The following is a 22,093-nucleotide window of genomic DNA, read 5'->3' as shown; positions in this document are numbered from 1 at the left end:
TGGAGTATGCGTAATCTGCGGAAAAAAAAAAACAGAAACTATGCGGCACATAGTGTTGGAATGCGAGTATATCCATCCAAATCTACATGAGGGAAATATTTGGCTTCCAGAAGCTCTATGATTTAAGGGTGGCACAGAGGGAGTTAAATTCAAGGCTGCCGAGAAGACGAAAAGAAAATTTGAATGCTGGTGGACGAAAACCAGAGGGGAATATAGCCTAGGCCAGCTACCACCTGTAACAGAAAAAATGAGTATTTTGTGCCTGCTCTAAGAGCTGCGATAGTATTAAACGAAGAGTATAAACATGGACACATTAGTTTTCTTTTGGTAAGGTGACACGTCATTACCCCGCTACAAAGGGGATACCACTAGCAACCACCACCACCACCACCACCACCACCACCACCACCACCACCACCACCACCACCACCACCATCATCATCATCATAATCATCATCATCACGCAGGTGATAGAGAGCAATCCTGGCTTTAATTTGTGAAAGCTTCAAAAAAATCGAAGATGGCCTTTTTTTAATTGGTTTTCAAAACATTCCAAAATTCGTTATCTATCTACAGTACAGTGCTTTTTTATAATTTAACCGTCTTGACCACATTAACGCTATACAACTGGCACGAAGATTTAACAAGGACAGAAGAATAACGCTAAAAAAATTCAAAAAAGTTTTGAAAATTGCCCAAAATACGCCCCACATTTGGGGAATTTTCAAAACGTTTTTTCCAATTTGGGAATTTTTATTAAAAGGCATTCACTCTGCAAGCCAAACACGAATACGTTGGATCATTTGATGGTATGCAAAGTTATTACATAAAAATAACTAGGGCAATAGCTGCGGTAGTTTTTGTTTTACAGTAGTACAAGGTTTCCGCGAACCGCTCAACACGCCAGTGACCCGAGCCGGCTTTGGGAATTTGCTTGAGGAAGGGATTTTTTCTTTTTGCACAAAATAAATTCACTTGTGTTTTCCGCTGCGGACAAGAGCTATATATAACATTTTCGTCAAAATTAAAGATGTCGAACGGACGCCTGTCCCATCTCTCGTGAAACACCCTACAGTAGGAATCTGGGTTACAACGACGCGGAGACCACCATTGCGTCCAGGTTGAGCCACAAAACAACGTCGACGACCTCAGAATTTGCTGCGTTGCGCTCTGCGAAGTACATCTTGGGCAAGAAGCCTCTGTGTGGGTGATTTTCCGATACTCGGGCGGCGCTTCAACAACCAGCCTCATTACCGCTGGAACAACTGGCCCACGAAAACACACTCTGCATACACAGGTTACCAGCTTGCTCCACGACGCAGTGCTACAGTGGCTACCTGGACATTGTGGGGTGATTGGGAATGTGGTGGCCGACCAAACAGCTTGTGCGGCGCACAACCATTCTAGCGTCAACACCCCCATTACATTCACTCAACGTGATGCCGCGACGCTGGCGTACTCCGTGGCGCGGCAGTTACAAATATCAATATAGACGGACAGAAAAAAAAATTTAACAGCCACTGTATAGAATCGACCCCACCTACAGTTTCCGAATACCGTGTGGCCTGGAAAAGCGTGACGAAGCAAATGTTCGACGCATTTTCCTCAACGTCGCTTTTACCAACCGCTACTTGCACAAGACCCACCGAGTTGACTCCCCTCACTGTCACTCTTGCAATGTTCGTGAGGACATTGAACATGTACTGTGTGTGTGTCCCCATCTTGATACTTACTACAAGGGCCTTGGTGTCATTTCTCCGTGACTCCGGTCCGAAAAAAAGCTCTTTGAACGTTTTCCTTAACTTTACTACTGTGCGTGTGCTGTGTGCGTGTTCCTGCGTCTGTCAGTTTGCGCGTGCTTATCTGCGTTTGTTAGTGTTTGTATGAGTTTTTGTGTCTTTCTTCCTGCGCTCATTTTCGCCCCTCTCATGTTCATAAGAAATAGCAAGCCAAGCTCGCTGCCACGCTGACTTTATCATTAAAGTCGTCCCTCCTCCTCCTCTCTGTTTCGTGTTCCTGCTCTTGTCCATAAGCTCCTTAGTTTTCTGTGATAGTTTGGCAGTTATTTTCCACGTTCAGTCCTTATCTTGCGTTGTCATTCACAGTATGTCTACGCTGTCGAGTCTCCTTCCCAAATTAAGGAAGGAGAGTCGACAGCGTTATTATAAACACCAGCGCCCTGTCTCTTACTGAGTTCGTATGGCTTCCTCCTTTACACTATTTTCGCCATATTTCTTAGATGTAGCACAGTTCGGCTAATTCTCACCAGCTTGTAAGCACTGCTCATGACCTTGCCCTTCGTGCACAATACCTGAAATGACACCTAAAATGAGGTCAATATTATTGTTGGTTTCACGGTTTGGGCTTTTCTGTGTCAATTTCTTGGTCAGGCGTTTGCAAAAAAAAAAATGCATTAATTATTCTCAAATTATTGCTCTCCCCAGATAGAACGGTGCATCAACTCGGCTATTCCGACTTCGGTTCAGAAGTTTCTGACGGCGAGTTCACTTACCTGCTTCTATCCCACCTTTTCGTTAGTCTTCCGTCGCCATTGTCTGACAAGCGTTTGCCGTATTCGTGGTCGATTCAGCATCCTCGTAGAGACATTTAACAGCTTCATATCCGTATGTATAAGTTGGTGCACAGGTTCGCACTACATATTAATTTGTATGTCCTACTTAGTTCGGTCTAATTTCCGCTCGTGCCTTGCTATCTCTTTCTGAATCAAGAACCCTGCTCTAAGGCTCTCCTTCCTTTCTTCCCTCCTGAAACATTTCATATATACAGAATTATGGCAATACAAAATATTTACCTTTGCTGACACATCACCGGTATAAAAACATGGATAAGCGTCCGCAATACACGATAATCAAATACTGAAAAAAAATTTTGGCATTAGTTTTATCTCTGTACGACCGCCAGAAAGGCTTAATCATGGTGCGTATAGATTCAATATATACGGAGTTTACGGAATAAAGACAGAAAATAAATGGTGCCGTACCTCGCCCTTTAATTTAGAGACACGCGAAAGTTAAGTCAAATGTTTCTACTCTGACAAATCATTTGATTCTTTTATTTTTTGGAAAGATTATTAGTTACGCCTGGGTGCCTAATTCTCCGCATGAATTCGTATTCCCATAATTCCGTATATACGGAACGTTTCACCAGCATTGCTGCACATAGAGATGTATATATATATATATATATATATATATATATATATATATATATATATATATAACACAGAAATAAGAGTTGGCAGTCAAGAAAACCTCGGAATATATATATATATATATATATATATATATATATATATATATATATATATATATATATATATATATATATATATATATATATATATATATATATATATATATATATATATATATATATATATATATATGTAGTGCTCGCCAGCATTAGGATTTTTTTCTCTAGAAAGCATGGGAAGCTTGCGCGTTTCAGACGTGTCGCGCATCCGCGGAAGTAGTTGTGGGCTCCGCACTTGTGGCGGTCGGGGTGCGGACTGTCGGGAGCCGGAGCTCCTTAGAAGGAGACCGCGAACGAGGCGGGCGCCCCGGCGCGCCGGTTGGCGGGATGGGGGCAAAAAGCGCGGGGTAACTTTGCGGATCTCATTTCTCCGCGGGCAGACATTTCCCCCTCGCCGGCCGCAGGTTTACACAGATGCGGCCCGTAATGCGCTCGCTAATGCGTCACCGGGAAATCTCAGACGTCAGTTGGCGAGCTGCGCGCGCTTCTCTCCTTCTGGCTGCGGGACACAAATTAGGCCTCAATTTGCGTCGGGACAAGAAGGGCGCCTCTTGTGCTCCCGGCGGGCACAAAGAGCGCTCCTTGGTCGCCTTTCTTGTTCCCGGGAAAGGCGGGCTAATGAGCCCTGGGGCGCCGCCGCGGCCCTCGCAAGGCGTCGCCCATGGGGACAACGACGGCGTGCGCCCCCGCGACGCCTAATGACAGACGTCAGATGATCGCCGGCGATAATCTGGCCCCGAGGAGTCGGCCCCGCGGCTCCGGCCCGGGCCCTACAAATCATTAAGAGGGTCCGCGATATAGACTTCGCAGCTGCGCGCGTATTTGGAGCGCCTCGCGGGAGCCGCCTTCCTGGCTGCCCCTGGCCGACCGACGAGACTCCCGGGAATTCTTATCGCGACTTGCGCGAACACGGGAGCGCGCGATGGCGGCGTGAAGAATAGTCGTTGGCTGCGGCGTCCGGATGGAGACGCCGATAGCGGAGCGCACCGCTGCTCCAGAAACATTTGGTTTGCATTTGCACCGGATAGCCGGTCGCGACGACGAGCTCTCGTAACGCCGCCTGGAAAGTCGCGTCCCCGACTCTCCCTGCCGCGTTCGCCTCGAGCGGTGCTCTCTTTTTTCCCTTGCATCTTGCTCTCCTCGGCCGTCTCCCTGGTTTTGCTTGCATCAGTTTCGAGTTCCCGGCGGTGAGTGAAAGGCACCCTAAGAGGAACCGTCAGCCTCCGGATGCCGGTTGGTGCTCCACGTCGGGACTTTGACAAATGAGCGCCGCTTCAGACGTGCCGTCTGCACCCGGCCCGGCGCGTTACGAAATTGAGCTTCTTCGTTACGACGCAGGTGTGCATCTCGGAGGACGCGAATCTATGGCGAGATAGCGTCTTGGCGGTGCTCAAAGGCACGCGGTATATATACACGAAACATCACGGGTGTCTTCAGAACTCTGGCCATCAGCCGTCGGGTGCAGACCCTCGTTGCTCAATCTCGGAGTAACATCTCGGACGGCTGGAAAAGTTATTAATTAATTAAGAGAACCGAAACAGCTTCTCAACATTGCTTCCTCAGTTTACTCGCTCCTTCTTCCTCCACAAGTCTAATTTTAAAGACGGGAATTTTCTAGCGTGCAAGGACTGCGAAAGGGGGCTCCCCTTTCACTCGTACTATAAATGAAAACACGAACGCGCAAATACTAAAATTGAATGGCAAGCAAACGATGATACCTCCTTGCACCGGCGGCGAAGCCTTCTAACGCAGAAGACGAGGGTTGGACATTTGCGGCCTCACGCCCTGTGTTCCCGGGTACGCGTGTACATTGCGCTGTCAGCTTTCCTTCTTTTTTGCGTAATCAGAGAACAAGGGCTTAACGGCAACTTCGCACACGGAAGTAGGCCGTGGCATCGCGCTGGGGTGCTGTAGTTTATATATTGTTCTTTTGAACTAGGTGATTTTGTACACTATCTGTTTGCAGGGCCAAGCTGAAATGCCAGCAGCACGGTGGGTATATAACAATTTATCTAAGACCCTACATAGGAGCCACAAGCGTAGCTAGACTGTCGCACTGAGAGCGAAAGTCTGCGCAAACTTCGCATAAATCTTGCCGTAGTTATTCTGGGCGCAGTTGTCAGCCGAAATTAACCCCTCCGGTAACAATAGCCCATCGTTGCCAAGTCATCATCGCCCACAGTGATGCAAGTGATTCCTGGGGTATAGTCTAGTCACTCTTTATTCTTATCGCTTTCGCAACAAGGCATGGCCCAAGCGGCTTGGAGACAAGCGAGCTTGTGTAGAGCCATTTAGCGTCACAGCCAACGTTATAGCGAGAGCAAACGTTTAGGGAAAGCAAGTCGCGTCCGCTGTGCAAATGGTGATGTAATCTATGTGGCTCCGGTCTTTTTGCTCGTAGCCAACATGGCCCCGCCATCAAGGAACCCCATGGAGTAAGCGTGTACGACGGCTGCCTCAAGGCACCGGCAAGACGGGCTCTATAGGTTACTGAATCGATAAGCGTCGAGACAATGCTGGTTTAATAAACTGCTGCCGTGGGAGTTAACGAGACACGCTGGCGTCTGGTACCGTAGTATGAGAAAGGTGGATAACGTTTGAGGATGAGATATGGTCGAAGGGGTGGTACAAATAATTAACTGCAGAGACGACGTCATAACCATACATTGCGTTACGATTGAAAGTGCGATATTAATGATGTAGACAACGGAAGCTATGTATTTTCCGGTTAGGATTTCGCATCGCCTTCTCAACATAGCACCTGATTACGCATGATATCAACGCGGTGCTGTGGAGGGCAGCGAACGTGAGATGCTAGTGGATCCTGCACCTGAAGGGCTACTGAAACGAGCAGAGCATGTTATTTTGCGTGCGAACCCTGCCGGAAGGACCACGATCATACTCAGAAAAACCCCCCATTGACTCGCTGCACCCAGAGGCCAAGACAATGGTTTGCTAAACAAATCCTCAACTATTGCACGTTAGCTGAACTAGCGTTAGAAGTATTTCGTTATTAATACGGGACACCGAGACCCGTGAGTTTACGGTTGCAGAGATAAAGCGTGTTGCAAGAACACTTTTTTAGACGCAAGCCCTCCGAGTCTTCGTTGGCGCCAGTGATGTCGCGTACGCGAGGCAACGCAATGGGCCAGTGAATGACATGCCAGAAGAAGGCGCGAGGTGGTACAACGATAACGAGACAATAATGGTTTAATAAACTGCTGCCGCTGGTGTTCACGAGACACGCTGGCGCCTGGTACCGTAGTATGAGAAAGGTGTATAACGGTTGAGGATGAGGGTGCGGAAATGGTGATGCGGCGAATAGTTGAAGCTCGCGTGGTAGCATCAAGGTGAGCTCTAAAGAAATACAAAGGCGAGCGGCAGCGATCAGCGTCTTGACATGGTCCTTCTGGACAGAAATATTCAAGCAACCATATCAACTGTGTTATGACCGCTCTAAGAAAATGCGACAAAGGGGACGTTCAAACTACATTTCATTCAGCCTTACACAACAACGTTTAAAAAATAACATTAGGCAGAAAAACGTGCCATACGCTGAAACAGAATATTTGTGGATAATGCGCTTGGCCTCTACACCTCCTCCGCAGCATTTTATTCGCAGAGTAGGTAAGCATAATAACCGACAAAATGCTCGAATTAGTGGTATCACTGCGGGAAAACCCGTACGCCGAAGTTGGCAATAGTTGTTCTAAAAGTGTGGCGTTTACAAAGCATAGGTGAAGTGACTATTTTACGCCGCGTTACTGAATTGGGCCTGTACAGTTTCAATCTGGATGTAAAGAACCTCTATATAACGAATTTCTGCATTTAAAGAAGTTCTTCAATTCCCCATTTCCACCTTCATTGAATTCCATGTGTTTGCGACCTGTATGTAACGAAGGAGTTTCGATGGTTAACCTGGATGTAACGAATTCGCTACGCTGATGAGCCAAGGTTTCTTGCCCTTTTTCTGAAAAATCGGCAGGCGAAATGCACTAATTTAGCGAATTTCGCCCGCAGCGATCTCTCGTGCGTTTCCACGTGTGAGTGCGGTGTCGGTTAGGGGCTAGGCCAACCTGTCGGCGTGTAGTTGCGTGTGTCCCCTGATATCTGTGGTACGGGTTCGTGGATGACTTCTGTTGCCTGAATACGGCAAGATTTGTTTTTTCAAGGCAAGCTCATAATTTTAAATGCCGTCTCCGCCGGCGAGAAAGAGGAACGTCACAGCCCGGTACAGTGTCCCAGCTAGCATCCCTTCAACAATTTTGACTGCAGAAAAGAGCGTGAAGTTCGCGAAAAGGCGACCTTTCAGCAACAGTTTGGTCCTTGAAACGCGTTAAGGCACCGAAAAGTATCAAAAAGCAAAAGTGACACTTTTTTACGTTTGTGAACTCGGGGCTGTGTAGTAGCACGCAGTTTTTCAGTGTGAAAAATATCCTTGAACAAGGGTGAGTTCAGCATCACTGATGCCTAGCACTTTGGTTTCGTTTCTGCTTCATTCCCGCGAGCTTCAACTCGAAACCTGCATGTAACGAAAACCTGGATGTAACGAAAAAATGTGAATTTTTGTCAACTTCGTTATACCTTGGTTTAACTGTATACGTCTTCCGCACCTAGTAATACAAGTTTCCGTACTCATCTTAGTCATAATGTTTGAGGTAATTTCAGGCTAGTTTACTCGTTAGTTTTATTGTAACGTTCCCATTTTGAACTGGTCTCTGCTAGGGGTGTGCGATTGATTGATCAACCTGCCGATTAATTATGTAATGTTTTATTCCCGATTACCTTTTCTTACCGGTTGATCGGTTCGAGTCATGTGATCAAAATAAACCAAGAGCGCACATATGGAAATTCGGTACAACCACGTCGAGAACCAAACTCGCGTTCAAATAACCCGCCCTACGTAACAGGAAACAATGCAAGTATGTTCAGGGGTAGTGGTGAAAACCGCCATGAAAGGTGTAACAAAAACCATTTTGTATACATCAAAAAGCTCGACTTTGTGCAAAAAAAAAAAAAAAAAAAAAAAACGGGCAAGCCGGAATTCAGACCGTTTTGGAGCTGGATATTCTAACGGTGGCATAAGCAAAAAAAATTCACCGCATTTCCCCGAGGGGAAGAATGTGAAAGTGCGAATGCACGAGTTGAATTTGCGCGGTTCGGTAATGTTCGCGAAAGAGAGATCACACACACACACACAACTACAAAGAAGAAAGAAAGATGCATTTATTCACAGACACCTATTTGTGTTGTCGTTGTACTTGATTGCTAAGCGGATCTCAGCTTTGAAATTTCGTGTCAGTACTCCTTTAAGCGGGTGCATTAGCCCTTCTCACGCCCGATTCCTGGCCAATCCCCCACGTGGGTATGTGCTATGTCAGCGGCCAGGCAGCGCGCGCCCATCTCCCCCGTTGCCAAGGAAGACGAGGAGCGCGCGCACCCGCAGCTGTTGCTATGCGGACGACGGCGGAATGCGGACGGCGGCGGACGCTTCAGGCTCGCTTAAGAAGTGCATTCGCACTTAACACGACTAAATGGCCCCTTGCAGTGACTTTGAACGCCGATCTTCTCCTTTCCAGCAATAGCGCGAATGATAAACGCGGTTATAAGCGTCACCGCCGCTTAAGCGTCATGGCTACGATCTGTTTACCTCATCTTAAATATCTGTTAGCAGGCCTAGAAACACACTGATGCCTCAAAATGTTAACCTCTGTGCCTGCCGCGCCGTAAGAGTTCACAATGAAGGCCCGAAATCTTTAAACTTCATGAGGCAGCGAAAGCCTCCGTCAAATGTGAAATATTCTTTTACGGCGCAGCTGTCTGTGGCTAGGATTCAGCAGATCGCCTCCGGCCACAGAACCTTGGTGTAGACCAACAATTTGCAGCCTACGGAGAAAATTTATAAAAAATGCAATCAGGCCTTAGGGCCTCCATATTTTGATTTGAAAGCCAAGTTGCAGCGCGTATAGGCGTCTCCTAGTCAGCTCAGCGAGGCGACGCATGGCGCCATCTAGAGGCACGTTTGAAGCTATGTCCAGGCGCATGTGGCCCTTAATTTAATCGCTCAGTAGTGTAGTAGTTCCGCACCTGCGAAGCGAACATTCTAACCCGGGTTCCGATCCCGTTACCGCTATCTTTTTCATTTTCCAGGCTTTGTCGTATTTCAATATTAACATTTGTTATCACGCATATAATCTATTTATGACATATTTATGCATTATAAATGGGATTTCGTGTATTTTCGTTGCCTTTCGGTCAGTTTCAGCTACTCCTTCTTGTACGTTTTTGCGGGTTTTCCTCTTTTGAGTCGGTTTCGACGATTTCTGTTGAATATTTTTCTACACCATGGTTTTCAACCATTGCATTTATTTCAGTTCGGGCGGTTTTGTATGCTTTAGGTACCTTTATGCTGTGATATAACCCCCATAAGCAAGCTTAGCTGACATCTGGCTCTACTGACTAGGAAACGCATATACACATTCCCCCAGTGTTAATACACTCTTGTACAATTCTGAATAAATTTGAATTGAATTGAATTGAATTGCAGCCCCCCCCCCAAACCAAAAAAAAGAAAAGGTTTTCCAGCGATGCTTTTTTTTTGTGTTTAGGGTGAAGCCGACATTAAAAGTATCCGTGTAAGCTTGGTTGTTGTAAGCTCGCTTTCCCACAATGTGTGATGCACAGTGAAGCATGGCCAACTGTGGAGGGAGTATGGTTGCAGCACCTCTTTATACTCCTCTCCACCGCCGCAGCCTCTTTCCCGAGTCGTGTATACTCGCAACGCCACCTAGAGAAGGTTTTTAAGGCTGGGTTTCTGGTGGGCCTACGTCAGCCCCTGCCAGGGACAGTGTGCTGACTTCTCCCGCTGCGTGGAGGGACGGGTCACTGAACCGATCTCGTGAATGCGCGAGAACTTGTTTGACCCCGCCAGGTACCTGTTGTTTAGTTTGCGTCGGTGACCAGAAGAACAGGCCAAGCATCTTACCTTATTTGAGCACGTCTAATTTGCTAGGTAAAATTAAGAGTATGTACTGAGCTTGTGCGGTGTATACTGAGTAGAGTGCTACGTGATGTAAAGTGCACCATGGGAAATGCCGTGCAAAGTTACCTTATTTGAGCACGTCTAATTTGCTAGGTAAAATTAGGAGAATGTATTGAGCGTGTGCGGTGTATACTGAGTAGAGTGCTACGTGATGTAAAGTGCATCATGGGAAATGCCGTGCAAATGCTGCATGCATTGCTGCAACGGAAGCCAGGGTTGGGGAACAGAAGGGCACGTCTCTATGTTCATTAAAAATGAGCAGGCGTAACAAAGATGGACACGGGCCATCTCGAGAGATAACTTGTCGATATCAACACTCAAAGGTAAGCACATTTTGCTGTGTCTTTCGGACCTGTTTACACGGTGAGATTCGGGCGTGCTTCCCGGACTTGGAATGAGCGCGTTATTATTGCATGCAGTGAATGCTGTAGTAGAGGCAAGTCCTATTCACGTCAGCGAACATTCTTTTTTATTTGTGCTAGTGGTATGTCAAGCCGTACGACATTAACCTGCGTGAAGCCAGCCATGTCGACGAGGTGACTTGACAAACAGTCACAGCGCCACTTTCTATAGTACGACTTCACCCAGACTCAGTTTCTCCGTCATATCTGAGCTGCTTGTCAAAAAACAAAAACAAAAAGGGCTGGGGGGAAGGGGGGGGGGGGGGGGGAGAGAGGCAGAGAACGTTGCAAAAGGAACAAGCTTAGAAATTTCTTTGCAAAACCGCTCGTCCAGTCCGTTCTCACTCCCCGCAAAGAAGGGGAGGCCGACAAGATTCGTGAGCAAAGGATTGTATTGTGCGTGTCAGAACCCTAAATTCTGACACGCTACACAAAACGGCGACATAATTTTGCTGCAGTTATCTGATAATGAAGTGCCTAACATCAAGCCCTCGATTCCCATGAAGCCACACCTGATAGTCGACACGTTGCATACATCAAAGACCACTGAGGGGTAACTTGCTTGTGCCAGCGGTTACACGGAAGGCTACGCAGTTCACGTTGCCCTGAAGTAGTTGAAGTGCCAAAGCTGCAAACATGATCTGACCATGAACAAAAAAAAAAAAATTGCCATCCCTTCCTAAAGAAAGCTGAGAGAAGCGCGAAAACAAAAAAAAAAAAGCGAAAACAGAAAGTGATGATCTATTGGACGCATTTTGCTCACGCATTTTGCTCAAAGTGCGTCCAATAGATCGTCAAGCATTCAAGGACCCAAATCGCAACGGAAGAACGGACCCAGGCGACGATTTTTCGCGCACTTAGTAAATGCACGAAGGAACGAAATCTATACCGGTACGTGGTTTATGAGATAAAGGTTTGCTATTGAACTCCTCCTTCGTGATCGATGAGTGTATTGTCTTATCTAGAACCGTTCCTTTTCGCGATTTTCAAGTAACCATTTTGACACGATGAAAGCCCGGTTTCACGCACGCGCCGTGTGTCCAGAGATCTTATCGGAGCTTTTCGGTCTACCAACCGGTCTATGGGGAAATGCATTATTTCTTTTGCTTAGCAAATCGTTAGAGTTTGGTGTCCGCTGTTAAAACTACCAAGAAAAGGCCAAGCGCACGTGAACGCATGCCTCGCGGCAACCGCCGGGCAGCTAAAAAAACCCAAGAAAATCCCGAGCGCTCGTGTGTGCGCCAGCCTCGCGGTGACCGCCCAGCGTCTCCGGCGAATGTTTGTCAAGACAAGCATATCCACTTACGGAGATTGGCCAAGACTGGCCAAAACGAAAAAAAAAAAAAAAAAATCTCCACCATTCGCCGTAATCGTGGAAACACTTGCTCGGAACGAGAAAGACACGTCGTAGCGTACGCCAATCCAAGGTGCTGTCCAATGATTATCGCTTCCAAAAAAATGAAAGAATCTCACACTTGGAGCAAAAATGATGGAGTAAAGGTCGTTGCGGCAGCGAGGGAGCAAATCGGCGGCAATCGTGGACTTTAAACCGCCGGGATGGTCGTGAAGGTTGCGTAAAGCTTCTCTACCTTCAAGTCGTACGCGTTAGTGTGCGCTTCCTTCATTTTTTGACAGAACGCTATCGGCCCCACTAAGAAAGCTTTCACTTCAGTGGCAGCACGACTTCGTCAAAAGATTCATTGTACAGCCTCGTCAAGGATATTGACAGGGTAGGGATTGCAATGATAGGCGTGAACGCTTAGGCATGTTGCCGTTTAGGAACTTTCTAAACGATCAGATATTTTAAAGACGATAATCTTTCTTGGGCTACTTAAACCCAGAAATTTTGGTCTGTCTGTCTGTCTGTCTGTCTGACCGTCTGTCTGTCTGTGACTCGATTCAGCCACGCGGCCAAAGTAAAACTTATACTGCGCAATAGTCTTATATACTCACAGCCAAATGTGAGCGTCTAAGCCCGGTTTATATGTTCATACTTGTCAACTTTGTTGAATGCATGAACAAGACATTACGCAAATATAAGACCGAAAATTAATACACAAGGAATATTTACAGTGTTCCTTTATTAAAAAAATTATGGATGCATGGTTTTTCGATAGCAAATGATATTCTACTACGTCTACTGCAGAAAACCGCCGCCTGCTGTTGCCCGCGCCACCTGCAGGCGGCATATGAGAAATCACGCGGCAACAGCAACGAAAGGTTTCACTAGCTAGGTTCCGCGTTCTGCTTGGTACGCACGTGTAGCACGGCAACGCGGTTCTATAAACCTTGAAGTCGGCCGCCTCGATTCACGCGCGTCTCCGCTGCACTGTAGCGCTGGCATCGAGGAACCCGGCCTGTACCAGTGGAACGCGGTAAATTCAAATCGCCTTGAGCAAACCTTTAGTGTGTTTACTTTGGAATGAGCGCGACGGAACAGGAACATCATGAGAGGTGAGCGGGAAAGCAAAGGGGGGCATCTGCTTGGCAAATGTCTACAAAGACTATCGTCTTTTGACGACATTTGCAACGAAAGGAGCAGCTCCGCGGCCAATTTTTTGTTTCCGAACCAGCGACAGCTCGTCACTTAGCTGACGCGGGAGCTGCTGCCCGACGATGAGTAGTTCAACTTCGGCGTCTGCGAGGAAAGTCACAGAAGTGAAGTAGTTTTGAAGCACGTGCTTCGTTGTAGCACCAGCATTTTGCTCAAGAACCACACTTGTACGTAACGCTCGTTACAAGTAATAAATTAATTGTAATCGATTACATTGTACTGTCAGGCGAAGCCCCATAACCCCCCCCCTCCTCCCTACGCCCCTGTGTGTATCTGATTGGAACCACTCTTACGTTGTTCATTAGTCACAAATGCCTTTTGCATGCCTTCTAGGCTACAGTGGATCAGATGGCGCAGTTTCCAGATGCTAATTCTAGTCCCTGAAAAACAAAAGTATACGGTAATGAGAACCAAAACAAGTTATATCAGTGCGAAAACCAAAACTGCGCATAAAACGACGACACAAGAGAAGAAGATTAGACAAACACTACGACTAGACACACACTGCGCCCTGTGTGTCTAGTTGTCTCCTCTTGTGTCCTCGTTTTATGCGCAGTTTTCGTTTTCGCAATGTACGAACTATTCTACTTAAGGTATATCAGTGAAATGGCTGCAGATACGCATCGCCCGAAGCGAAAATACGGAGGTCAGTGCGTTTTCCTGTTCAAGTACTTCAAGTATAAAGCAACTCACGCAAACCACGTCTTACGCACACTGTCGCCAACATTCGATTGATTGTAGGGTTTAACACGCCGACGCAACGCAGACGATGAGGCGCGCCGTAGTGGAGGGCTCCGGATTAATTTTGACCACCTGGGGACCTTTAACGTGCGCCGAAATCTTGTACACACGGGCGTTTTTGCTTTTCGCCTCCATCAGAAAAGCGGCCACCGCGGCCGGGAATCGAACCCGCGACCTTGTGCTCAGCAGCGCAACGCCTTAGCCACTGAGCCACCGCGGCGGGTCACATTCGCCAAATCTTCTCTAAGGGAAGCCTATAAGCTGTGTCTCGTGAATGAAAGAAATGATTGGTGTTTTAAAGACTTTGAATTACGAGCTGCTTGTAGCACAGGAATTGTATTCGCACAATAAAGCGGCAGCAGAATGACGGTTTCATATTTTCCCCTCTGATGGCCAAAGAGATGCAGGCCTGTAGTTTTGTGTGGCAGGGTGAAAATAGGGTTTGTGAAGTCACCTTCCCCGCAAAAGGGAGAATACACTAGTTAATAGCTGTAAGAAAAATGCATAGAAAAAGAGAAGGGCCCAAATACCGCAGCAATCTTTTGTATCGACGGATACAAATGAACATAATGGCCGCAAGGCTTTTTAGGTGGCGATTTGAAGGCATGCTTTTGGTTTCACTCAACAAGGAGGTGTCGAAAAATATCGCTTAACAGTCCCGTACATATATTAATGGCAACAAGCAACAAACTCGAATGAAAGACATCATAGCTGATTATGGAGAAAAGGTGAACGTGGCATAGGCATTTAATGTGATTAAAACACAACCGGTAGACTACCAGTGTAACTGAGTGGCTTTTGAGAGGCGAGACTACAACTAGGTTAAAAGCAATGACTCTATGGGGGAACTAAATAAGAAAATTTGGGGGCGAGGAAGGTGCTCTTGCAGCGCAAGACAGGAGCGGCTAGAACATTCTGTTCGAGCAGCGCCGAGACGAAGGGCGTAGAGAGGGGTGGATACAACATGTGCGCTCTCTGTGGAGTTCTGCCTTCGTCCTGAAGTAGAGATAGAGAGGATGATGATGATGATGATGATGATGATGGTCGTGATTGTGGTAACGAAGACGTCGACGATGATGACAACGATGGATTCACAATAGCTCACGTTGAGTACACGAGGCTGTCAGGGTAAATTTCCCGAAGGAAGGCAACCGTAGCCAGTGTAAGTTATGGTACAGTGCAATGACGCGATGAGTGAACAGCAAGTTTTACTAGAAATGGAAGAATTCAAACCACGCTTACGCTTTTACGTAAGAAAAGAGCAACGATAGCCCAGGTTACAGATTGAGAAAAGCATTATGTTGGCAGTGTCACCTTCGTGCGCTGAAACCGTACAGAGCTACTCGGAAGCAAGGCATAGGAGGCAAAGCAGGAACGCTATTAGGCTCAACTCGGGCTCGATGAATAAGACTTCGAGGCACTTTACGTTGGCTTGTCTCCGAAGGAACATGTCGGTATACTAAAAGCAGAGATGTCTAAGCTGTTAGTCCCGCCGTCGAGCGTTACCAGTAAACTCACACGAGCTGAGCGCACGGGAGCGTGCGCCTTGTGAGTAGCACCCGGCGTTGCCCAGGCTTGCGCCACGTGAGGATCTCGCAAAAAAAAAAAAATAACGAGCCCACGCGCGCGTGCGCCTCGTGAGGAGCGCCCGGCTTCAGGCCAGCTCGACCTTCGAGAACACCCTGCCCAGCGTTCCTGGCGTGATCTCTCGCGTGCTCTTATACTCGCCAGTTCACGTGCGTTCTCTCCTGAAGTGAGGAGCACAGACGCCGAGTTCACGCTACAGACTCCGAGTTCGCGAAGCCGGTTACCGCGTATTCTAGTGCGTGCTAACGCGCTCCACTTTGGGAGAGATGCGGAAGTCTGCGGACAAAACGATGCAAGCCTGCCAGTCATGGAGAACTTTCACCGGCAAGTTCGGAAATCCGTGCGAGGTGCAGCAGCCGGGTCTCCTACGAAGACAGAGAGGGCACCAGCTTTGCTGTTTCTCCAGCCTTGCACCACTAGTGCAAGATACGCCAATTTTTTCGTTTCTGCGTGGTCGGCATTTTGGGATCGTAGACGGAGGATGTGTTGTTTCAATGACCGGGGGAACGCGTGGTCCCTCGGTGCATCCCAGGCGCGTTCATTCTCTTGAACACTGAAGGCGCCCACATCTTGCGTGGCTGCAGCAAGTTTGTCAGCGCTAACTTTGTAAACGGCGGTGCGGTCACGGCTCTTTTATTTTGTCCACCTCCGGAACATGTTCAACGTACAGACACCGGCATGTCCGCCTTTCACTTTTGTATAATTCCAGCGGAATGAGGTGGGCCACGTGCCCAAAACACACCACCCATTCCTTTGGTCTACTCAAGTACCATCAAATTTGTCTTTCTTTCCTTCTTTTGTCCAGTTGAGGGGTGAGCGCGCCGAGAAAGGCACCGTCAACTCCTTCGGTTCAGAAAAAAAAACGTGTGTGGGGAAGCTATCGCAGCGGTGTCACTTGGCAAGACGCTGGAGTTTTCTCGCAATTAGCTGCACTCTGATCCACGGAGGCATGACATATAGATGCATTCGTTTTATTGCACGCAAGACATGACTGGACCGTAACCACGGGAGTGGATGGAATTTTGCGGGCATAAATTCACCCGTTACATAATTGCAGGCTGTTTTGTTGTCGTTGTTGATTTTCCTCCAAACTGATCTACGAGCCTCGACTCATTTGGATTCAGGATGATGGAATTAGGATCATCCTTCCAGAAACATCAATACCGAGCATCAACTCTGTGTGAGGGACGTTCATAGCGGTAGGACTATCAGCCCACCATTAGCAGAATGCCGCTCGTGCTGGACCTCTGTGGCTGAATATTGCCTCTCGTAGGGGGGGGGGGGGGAAGGACGGGTTGAGGTGTCCATTAGTGGGTGAACTCGGTCAGAATAGCATGCACGTTGAAGACAGTTTGTAGGGGGTATTTTACACAGCTCAACTGGGAGTTTGCCTCGTTCCTCACGGCCACACGAGACACGGGGGCGCGTTCCTGAAGGAGGAGAACTGAAATTTACTGACACAATAAGCAAACATGATTTACACCTGAATGCATCAAGTTCAATGGCAGCTGTGTCGTGCATTCAGCGAGATTTTTTAAAAGTTAAATGTATGAGGATGAGAAGAAGGAGAAAAGCGAACGGAAAGGCCCAGAGGTTATCCAGGTTTAGAGCCCGGATTGCTACTCGGCACTGGGGAAGGGGTGTTCAGAGGATGAAAGAGAGGGCACGCGAAAAAGAGGGGATAGGAGCAGGGCGGCGCGCACACTTTAGTCCCTTTGTGGGCAGTATAGTCTTTCATCCAAGCGCGTTTCCTTCATGAAACGCAGAAAGGCGTTTGTTGCCTTCGGCGAAGTTGATTGTAGAGGTCGATGTCCTAGAATAGTCTCTATTTTGAACGGTTGATGAATTCCAACAGCAGCTGTGTCGGGTATTCGGCGAGATCCTTGTAAACGTAGATGCCATACGGTCAATAAATGCCGTGTATAGGGTGTCCGACAAGACTGTTGATGCGGAACTCGAAATAAATACAGTCCATTATTAAAATCACGAAAATTCGCTCTGCAATGCTCAAACAGCGCGACTTGTGGAACGTGCTGCCGGCATCAGACATTGCACTCAACATGCATGATTGTTTCTTTGTTCATCAACCGAAATACAGCCGCGGATGGCGCCGGAATGGAACCCGTGGTCTCATCCTCATCCGTTGCTCCCGATATCCGACACTTGATAATTGACGCGTTCTCGAAACTTCACACTCCAGCATTTTGCTCTGCATGAATGTAACGTTTTCGGAACTTTAGCCATACCAGCTAGGTGTTTAGGTTAGGGCACTTTCGCTGCTCTGCACCGCACGCCGGTGTTTCCGACTAGACGCCGGAGCCCCGATGTGACGAGTGCCGTGTCACAGAGACGTGGGTCGTTTACGCCCTTGCCGCGTGACGCGAGTCGACGAGCCAAAACTGGAACAAGTGACAGCACCGAATCAAAACGGCTAAACGCGAAGAGAAAGGGGCATACCGCGACGCCACCATGGAAGCTAGGGCGGTGATGATGGAGGTCGCCCGGAGGTGCGTGGTGCAAGCTTCTTGCGCCGCAAAGTAGGGAGGGGAAAGGGTGGGGGGGTGGGGGGGGGGAGGCTCGAGGAGGAGGGCACGTTGTTCCGAGAAACTAGGAGAGGAAGGGACGGCCAACCGAAACACAATTTATCAATGAGGACCGCTCACAGAGGCCGCATTGTGGAGCCGAGCTCGTTGTCGCCGAGCCCTGCTGGAGCCAGCCGTCGTCATTAGGCCTCTGGCGACGAAGGACACGGTTCGAGCATCAAAAGGGCGCCGCCCGGCCGCCGCCGACCCGGAACAGGCGACGGCGGCCGCCGCACTTATCTGCCCGCCGGGCGCCGGCCCGCTGCGCTGGCCCCGGACTCCGTGTGCACTGCCGGGGGAGTACATGGTCTCTGGGGCATTCCGATGTCAATACCGAAAGTAGCAGGTTTGACTCCGGACCTTCTCTTGGCGGGGACTAATGTCGTTTGATACAACCCGTGTCCATTGAAGTTTTCTCGCCCATCAGGCAACCACGGCCGAGGTTTAGAGTCATTCAAAGCTCTTTCACAGCGAAGGGCTCACGTAGTGAAGTCTGAGGCGAGATGGCCCGCCTTGAGTGAACCATGCAGCTAGAGCCAAATAGCCGCCGAGCACCGTCTTATTGAGGTTGAAACACGGTTGCACGAACGCAACCATAAATAACTCTGGTCTCGCTGTGGGGGATGAAGTGTTATTTCAAAGGGAGAAATGCAGGACCGCTTGGCACTCCACTAAAAGAATACCTGAGTCTGCGGGAAAGGACGGTGAGTGCGCGACAGATTGCAGCATGGAAGGCGCATAATCAGTTGCCTCACGTTTCTTGGCACAGCGCGTGCATTTGACTTATAGAATGACAGCACAAATGAACAGGAAGTCCAATCTAAATGAGCGCACATACACGAGCTTAAACCTATCAGTGTGTTATCGTTCGCAGCTTCACGTCCATTCTCCCTCCCTCAAGTCGTCATGACAGGCCGCATACGTGGGCAGGTCGAGTCTGCAGAGAACGAAATATATCCGACTAGAGCCAATTTAAGATGGAAGCTTTGAACAGTGGTCAGAGTGTCATTCGTAGGCTGCCTCCAGCTTCCACGAATGAATCTAAGCAAAAATATCCCGGCTCCTGCAATAAAGCTAAGCGACGCGATTGACTACTTTTAAATGCGGAGCATTTCTTAGGCTCGCCTGGTCCTGCGTCGTTGATGGCGGCGCCGTCCACACGCTCACTGCGCATGCGCAACTCTCCACCTTCCACCCAAAGCTCCGCGATATTACACTATATAAAAAAAGAAATAGTTAGCGGCGCCCGGTTTCGATCCCACGACTCTCTGGCCGCAACGGGAGGTACGCGGTGCTCTTCCCACTACGCTACAAATCCGGGACAGGAGCAAGTGCTACGAACGCGCCTTATGGCCTTGACTCATTCAAACTACGTCAAGAAGCTACTGATACAACGAAGGCACGCGAAGCTGAACGTCAACGGAAACGACGAACTGAAAACTTTAGAGGGGGATGCTGAATTTCCCGTGGGAAAGCTGTGGCGGGAAGCGCCACGCGCCTTGCAGCTCAACCAGCCCCGTCCGCAGCGCCTCTGATGCTGATTGTGGCAGGATGCCCCTAGGGATTGGCCAACCAAAGAATCCATCACGAGATAGGTTTGCGTTCAACCACCGTCGTCATCTTCCCGTAGGGGAACCGCCGAAGAAGAAGAAGAACGAGAAGACAAAGCTGCGAAGAGGAGGGCGTGTACATTGCTCTCAGCCGGCGCACCAATGTCAACAACCTTTACCTCACCAAAGCTGACGGAGACTACCGATTCTACCACAGAGACAACATCGACAAGAACATGATGGACAAGTTTCGGCGCCTCGAGAACCACCGCCTACTCACCGTAACACAACAGCACTTGCGTGCCTTTGCCACCGGTGTGGACCCGGACGCGGAATTCCCTCTGGCGCTAGTAAAAACCAGGTCACTCAACATAACGGCAACACAATGGAACCACACGGAACCGCCACGATGCTTCGCATCCTCATCAGGGTTCCCCACGGGAAGATGGTGTAATTTTTCTCTTTGCAGACGCTGCAATGAGCTGACCCTGTATGTCAGGTTGTCGTGCTGTTCACAACCAACGAACTCTCCTTGTTTCTTAGAACAGGGTGAAACCTATATACTGACTGGAGCACCAGATCTTCAAGCAAGTTCTAACGGAGGACACAAGACTTCGGGCCTCCCTCTTGTCGCGAATTTCATGCCACCGATCTTCATTACGACGATCCGCACGCATAGCCAGATTGGCTAGCGCTTTGTATGGGGCAGACTCCGCGGCTTCAATTTAAAACCTTGCCCTATGCCGGACATACACTTTATTACGTATTCCTCTATCAGCCACGGTGAAGTTAAAACTCGTGATTTCGATTGTTTTAGTTCAATGTTCTGCTCACCTTTTGCTTGCGTCTCGAAAAGCTAAAGAAGAAAGTGTCGGCGCGGCGCGCCTGTTAGCTTACGATTTAAGCCTTTACGAGACGTACGGGGAGCCTTCCATGAACAACACAGCCGTCTCACCGAGCAGACACCCTGCGTGCTGACAGTCAACGTGCACATGTGTGCATTAGAAATGGTTAGAAATTGAATAATAACTGATATGTGTTGATCTTATTTTACTAATGTGTAAAGCTGGGCGTGCAGGGCCTTGTAGTCTCAAAAAAAAAAAAAAAAAACTAGTGAGAAAAACGGTGCACGCAGAAAGAGAGATAACGACAACCACTGGACTCACACAAGGACATCCACTGGAGTACTCTATGATGAGTGCAGGGTCTTCGGCCGGGGGGTGCAAAAGGGGCACTTTGCTTGCGGCACTTTGCTTCATTGCTTGCGGAACTGTCAATACGGCTGAAATCATATCAATGCGTAATAAAAGTCGTCGCAGCGATCCAAAACAGTTTTCTGCTGGCGGCGTTTAGGGCATCCCTAACGGTAGTTGCGTTAGGCGAGCGAGGGGAATTCACCAGCGACTAAGGGCCCATGTATTATTTGGACCTGCACCTTGCTAAACTCAAAACACAAACAGTAACACTCGCAGCTAAAAATTATTCGCGCTTCAAGCTCTCATGGCGCGGGCGAGCGTTCATAATGTACGGTTTTTATGCTTTTCATGGGCTTATTTTACATCTCTATAATGAAAGAAAACAAGAAAATCGCGATGGCTAATCCCCGAAGTTTTAGAATCACATGCTGTTTTTGACACCCGGCAACTATCTAGTGTTAAGGGACCTACGTCTGGAAAGTTTAATATAGAAAGAAGTAAAATGTACTCTTCGCGTCTTAGCATTGTAGAAGATATCTTTAGACACGTGTTAGGTAGTGAGTGCAGTTCTTTTTTTTTTTTTTTTTTTTTGCGGAAAACGCACAAGAAGCCTGTTCGAGACGGAATGAGGTCGTGAAAAGGTGCTCTTCCCTTCAGGTTTTTGGATAAGTAGTCCTCGCGTAGACCCATTATCTCTTCGTAACCTCAATTGCTCGAGAAACGGCTCCCAAACAGTGAGGGTCACGGCCTGGTTCGACCCCCCACGGGTGCAAACCTTCCCTCAATTGCGATATTTCCAGCAAGCAACAAAAATAAATCCTATGGAGTTTTAAATGCTGGAAGTATCCTTCGCTTTGAGGCAACCTCTATATAATAAGGAGCTGGGAATTAACCTAGGTACGGAAACTTCTCTTGCGTCGAAATCTCGGACAAACGGGCCTATCACACATTCGGGCGCGAACGCACGTGAACTGGCGCAGAGAACATCACGCAGGAGATCACATCGCGAACACTGGGCGTAGTGTTCTCGAAGGTCGAGTTGGGCGACGCCGGGCGCTCCTCACGAGGCGCACGCCCACATGCTCTCAGTATTTTCTCTTGGTATTTTTTACGAGCTCCTCATGTGGCACAAGCCCACACACAAGCCTACACTCTTAATCTGGTTCC

The sequence above is a fragment of the Haemaphysalis longicornis genome, unplaced genomic scaffold (assembly GCF_048455015.1).
Source record: "Haemaphysalis longicornis isolate Haplotype H1 unplaced genomic scaffold, Haemaphysalis longicornis Haplotype H1 scaffold_1, whole genome shotgun sequence".
NCBI classification, from domain to species: Eukaryota; Metazoa; Arthropoda; class Arachnida; order Ixodida; family Ixodidae; genus Haemaphysalis; species Haemaphysalis longicornis.
Note: the sequence above shows the minus strand (reverse complement) of the source record.